Source organism: Calypte anna, chromosome 8, assembly GCF_003957555.1.
Source record: "Calypte anna isolate BGI_N300 chromosome 8, bCalAnn1_v1.p, whole genome shotgun sequence".
Taxonomy (NCBI): Eukaryota; Metazoa; Chordata; class Aves; order Apodiformes; family Trochilidae; genus Calypte; species Calypte anna.
Genome location: NC_044254.1, coordinates 22,327,236 through 22,333,349, shown reverse-complemented (window position 1 = coordinate 22,333,349; position 6,114 = coordinate 22,327,236).

The window sequence follows — 6,114 nt, the reverse complement described above, 5'->3', positions numbered from 1 at the left end:
GAGCTGCAGCACTGATGGATCTCAATGGCACGCTGAGACCTCAGCTTGCATCTCAGATCCAGGCTGGTGTTGCTGGACTGCATCCTCCCCTGGCAGACTTTTCAGCAGCATCCCACCTGAAGGTGATACATGGGGATGATTTTTAGTACTTTTTCCAAAGGTGTCCGGAATCAGTCTTGCAGCCTCTTCTTGGAGTCAGGAGCCACAGGGACAAATCACTGCGTGGTGCAGAGAATGAAGATGACAACAGCTCTGGCTGGAAACTTCTGGCTTCTTGAGGAGTCAGGTCTGGTTGGACTCAGTGCAGAGGAACCTCTGGAAGGTGGTAGAGCTGGGACTTAATGCTGTGTCCACAGGTGAGTCTAAGGGATGAACTGGTAGTACACTACAGCTACTTCAAGGTGAGGTACAAAGATGACAGAGTCAAACTCTTTTCAGCAGTGGGAGACACTGAGACAGTGACCAACAACCACAGTTTGTGGCTTGGGAGGTTGATTATACAACAGAAAAAAAAATGCAAGAGGGTGTTGAGGCCAGTGTACAGATACATAGAGGGGAAGTGTTACCCATCCTCAGTTCAACAAGACTTGGTGTAAATAATGTCCCTGCTCAGAGGCCTTGTATTCTTCTCCTCCTCACTGCCTTGCAGAAATGAGTTCCACCAGATAACTATGTGCTCTGCATTACAAAAGAGGAGTTTGAATTGTTCATTTTAAACACATGCCTGAGGATTTTAGCCCTTCTGCTTTGGGATCTTTTAGTTTTACCTCCTTTGTACCATGGAGCTCCCACAGATTCCTGCAGAACAGGAATTTTCTCTCTTCTCTCTTCCTTCTTCTCTTCTCTTCCTTCTTCTCTTCTCTTCTCTTCTCTTCTCTTCTCTTCTCTTCTCTTCTCTTCTCTTCTCTTCTTTTCTCTTCTCTTCTTCTCTTCTCTTCTCTTCTCTTCTCTTCTCTTCTCTTCTCTTCTCTTCTCTTCTCTTCTCTTCTCTCTCTTCTCTTCTCTTCTCTTCTCTTCTCTTCTCTTCTCTTCTCTTCTCTTCTCTTCTCTTCTCTTCTCTTCTCTTCTCTTCTCTTCTCTTCTCTTCTCTTCTCTTCTCTTCTCTTCTCTTCTCCTTTTCCCTTTTCTTTTTTTCTTTTATTTCTTTTACTTTCCAGCCTAGTTTACCCAAGGAAACACAACTCATGATTGTGCTGTGTCAGGTGCATCTTCAGTACCTGTGGAAGCAGTATGGGAAGGGGAGACAGAAAGACCTCAGTGAAGGTCTGGATTTTCTTATGCTGTATGAGCTCAGCCAGCTTACTACACACCAGAGAGTCCACATGGCAGATTTTCACAGCCAAGCAGGATCCCAAGATCCCAGATGGCTGGATTCCTTGTTAGCTGTTAAATGCTGTGTCCAATTCTTCCTGTTAAATTAGTGCACGCCTTATCTTACAGCATGGAAGTCACCCATATTGCTCAGGGTTTGTGCTCAAATAAAAGTAAAATCCTGTTTGCAAGCACTCAAACCCAGCAGGAAGCAGCAGCACGTTCAAGCTGGGTGTTCTGCCCCTTCAGCTCCAAATTCTGACACTGCAATGCTTCTGCAATGGAGAAGATAAAATCCCAGACCAGGCCCATAGCCATGTTCCCCTTTTGTCCCAGCATCAGATGCTCTGGCCACGGGGTTGTCTCTCTCAGGGTTATTCCTCACATTCAGCCACTTGCTTGAGGGCCTCAACCCCACTGAGGGTCCCAGCCTTGTGGGTGGTGGGCAGAGGGAACTATTCCCCTTACCAGGGCACCCGGAGCCTCTTGGCTGAATTTCTATCACATTTATTGGGCCAGTAAGGAAGAAGCAGTGGAGCTTTGTAGGATCATCCAATGCCAGAAGGGTCTTTCTGTCTCTCTCCAAGGCACTGGACCCAAGTGCCTTCCAGGCTGGAGTGTTTCATACCTGAGCACAGCAGAGATGGTTATGAAGCAGAAGCACTGAAAGAAGTATGTAAGTCAAACTTCTTACTGAGGCTGAATTGTGTCTGTGAGGCTCCAGCATTCAATGAACATCCCTGGGCAATTTGAAAGCTGGCAGGGGCACCAATGCACTAAATTTTCAAGTAGATCTTGTAAGCCCCAGGTCCCCAGATGACACATCTGCTCAGCTGGCAGCCAGGTGCCTGGGACTCATTTGTCTCTTGCAAAATCCCTGGATTCTCCTGATGAAGGGGAGATGTGCTACTGCCAGGATTTTATTTTTCCTTCTCTGCAGCCACCATGTCCTTTAGGACCAAATGAAAGGCTGTCAGTCACCAGATCACATAGAGACTGGTAGAGGAGGGACACTGCTATGCAATGTCTGCAGACATTGGAGCATTTATGAATAGCCCTGGATGGGGGAAAAATGGGCTTTGTGGAGCATGTTTAATGGCTCCTGTCCCAATGCCACAGGGATGGGACATGGAGAGGGCTTGTGCTGGCCCTGTGAAGCAAACTGCTCCTTTGGCAGCCCAGTGAAGGCTTCTGGGTTTTTGCCCATACTAAGGCTGGACAGTCCTGGGTGAATGGTTACAATAACCATGACATGATCTGGTCTGAGATATTCCTCTTGTGCTACAAGCTAGTAAAATATAAGAGAAGGCTTGGGAAAAGAGAAAAAAGAGCCAAAGTGATGATGTTGTTTCTAAGGGCTAAAAATCTGTCCATGCTGGGACATGACCATGAATCCATGCGGGACTTAAAAGGGGTGAGATGGGTTTGATAACACAAGATCCATTCCTTGATCATTTGCTTGGAAGTGGAGGAAGGTGGTGATTCCAGCAGTGTTTCACAACTGGAGGCAGGAGTGTTTCTCTTGAACGTGTGCAGCTTTTACTTTCTGCAGGCTGATGATTTTGCTAGCACAGCCCGGTCAGCCAGATTCCCTCAGGCAGGTCAGGGAAGGACAAATGACTCATAAGTGTCAATAAACATCTCAACGCAAGAGGATGGTATTCAGCTACCTCCTGAAAAGAGACCCTGAGTCAGAGCTGAAATGCCAGTGGTGTGTGGGGAACTACTGCTTGGCTGCACTGACACAGATCACAGCAACAGCAAAGGAGGCCTTTTACATGAAAGGGTCTCTTTCTGCAGAGGTGGCTGTGAGGGAAACAAAAACATGGGCTGCCTGCAAATTCCTGGAGTGGAACACAAACAACTCAGCTCCAGTGAGGCTTCTTGTGGCACCTGCTACTGATACCCAGAGGACAGGACTCATTACCTGTGTGGTCATCCAGTGCTAGCCCCAGGGTCTCTTCCAGTGCCTGAGCTCTCTTTCCCCCATCCAAGCTGGCTCACCTCTGGGGCCAGCCACAGGCTCCAAAAAGGATAACTGGGATAGATCAAATGATATCCATTTTAATCCTACATGAGCCCAGCAGCTCCATGACTGCTGCTTCTTAAAAGTATCTGATGCTTGTTCTTCTAAATTTTTTTTGTTGTTTTTTGGTTTTTGGTTGGTTGGTTGGTTTTGGTTTTGGTTCTTTTTTTGGAAACTTGAAGAAAGATTGTTACTTTGCAGGAACTCTGGATTGTAGGGCTTCTCTTGCAGAATGGTTGGGTCCAGGTGCTAAAGCTGAGGTACAAGGGTTGCTCCATACCCAGCTGGTGGTGTTATCTATTTAACATCCTCCTTCCAGGAATAATAGTCATGAAGAGGAGGATAAGGGTCTGTATTTTTTGTATTCTTCAGCTTGGATGACTCCTCAGCCTCTGTTGGAAGAAGCTTCACAACCATTTGGGTAATCCTCCAGCAGCTTTTTTATTACTGAAGCTGTGCCACCTGGGAGCTGCCACACTGGAACAGACCTCTCTGTTGTCATTTAGTATTTTATATCCTCTGAGCTAGCAACCAATTGCTTTGGGCTATGCCCAAATGATGGAGTGAGGTAAGCATTTTACCATCCCTTCATGTGGCTGTCAGGTGAGCATATGGATGAGCTGGCACTCTCAGGGCAATTTGCTGCAGGCATCCTGGGCTGGAGGCCAGGACAGCACTGCACTCATGCTTTACCTCCCTTGGTTCTTACTCATTTTGCAGTTTTCCAATCATGCCAGGATTCTCTGTGCTCACATGTGCTGGGAATAATAAGAGCTGAGATGTACACGAGGTCTCAGTCCCAGCCAGAACTAGCAGGGTGGATGTGGTGGGTTTGGTAGCTCCACATAGGTGGAGAGAATGTAATGGAAGCCCTTGGTTTCGAAAGCTGTGGCAAAAAGTTTTGCTGTTTTGGTGATTGTGCTTATTTCTAAGGACTCCTTTTCTTTCAGCCATTGGGTTCCTTCTGTAACCCACAAATCCCAGCTGACATCTGCTCTGTGCAGCAGCCTCAGTATCTTGTCTCAGTCCTTCTTGCTTGGCTTTGGAATCTGCTCGATATTACTTCTCTCTGATGGGAAAATAAAAACCTAAGTAGAATAAGAATATAATGAAATTAAACTGGGATACTGCATTTGAAAATGTCACCACTTTTGTTCCTAGCAGTTACAAGAATTTCCTCTCCAGGAGACCTTTTTTGTGCTATGACTTCCAAATTCACTAAAATTCACAGACATTCTTATATTATACTATCTTGTAACCAGCTCACAGCAACAATAAGATTGAAAAAAAACATTCCCCTGCCCAAGCACATTACAGAATACTCTCAGAACCTTCCTCTTTGATACAAATCACTCCTACAGCAGCAGCTCTCATGCCTGAGGAACCCAGTTAGGAAGGATGAGGATATCAACCTTCACACATCAAATGGACCCTCTGAGAGTTTTGCTCATCCCTGGATCCAATACTTCAGTTATATCTGTGTTGATGTATCTTTGTTGAAACCCCTAGACAGAGCAGACAGATGTAGCACACACAGACACAGGGTGATAGTGCAACGTCCCAAACTTTGGCCAAAGAGGATGCTACTCATCTGGGTAATACCTCAAGGAACCCAAGGGCATGAGGCAGCTTAGCCCTCTTCATTTTAATGAGAATATGCCATTAAAACATGATGTGTAACATCACCATCTCTCACCCTTCTCATCTTTGTTGTGTTGACAATGATGGTGTAGACACCATCTAAATAATCAATACCAAGCTGTGAAACTCAAGATAGATTACTTGGACACAGCCCATTAAATAGCAACAGTTCAGGATCTCTGCCCCAGAAATGGCACTTTAAAAAAATTATTTTATTTTTAAATTATGTATTTATTTATTTTATTTTATGAAGAAGGGACATTCACAACAAAAGAATGACTCAGAAACTTGATCCTGGCAAATGTGATTGCATAAGCCCCTAAGTGAGAAGTGTAATTTTTAGAAAAACTGAGCCTGTACAAACTCCTTGAACAGCAGAGGGAACAGTACATGCTCTGTGTCCTGAAAATCAGACTAGACTAAATTGCAGGTGCTTAAATTCAGATTCAGGTGCGTGGCTGTGGGCAGATAAGAGAGCAGTAATTCTAGTCAAGGCTTGAAATAATTTTAGTAGTAAAACATAGGCCAAAGTACTGTGATCCAGTTGTAACACTGCTAAATCAAAACTAGCTTTAGTAATTAGTTCTTATTTGCCTAATAGCCAGCACAGATAGCTTCTAATCTTCTCTGCTGTGTGCTGTATGGGTAAAAAGCAGATATATACTTTAAAAGCTATTAAAAAGGAAAAGCTATGTAGAAGAACAACTTTTATTATACTGTGGTTAATAAACCAATTATACCATTTGAGGAGGTGAGTTTTTTCTTCCTTTTTAAAATGGGATTTAGACCTGAAATATTAGCATAACCATTTCCTAGAAATGCCATTCCTGTGCTATTAAAAACAAAAAAAAGAAGGGTTCAGGTGTATGCACCTTGCTTTGAGAGCAGATGCCTGGACAGGTAGAAGATGCTGTTGTACAAGAGCCCTTTAACCCCCGGAGAAAGGTGTAACAAGAAGCAGTGGGTGAGAATTAAGAACTGTGATCAATTTAATTTGAAAATAGGCTACAGAAGAAGGAGATGATCTGCTCTGAATTGGTACAACCCTGGATGCTGAGAGTCAGAAAGTGCTTCTGTGCATCTCCAAGACTTTTATTCTGTTAAAGTACGAACGGGAGGATATTCAGACCTAAGTC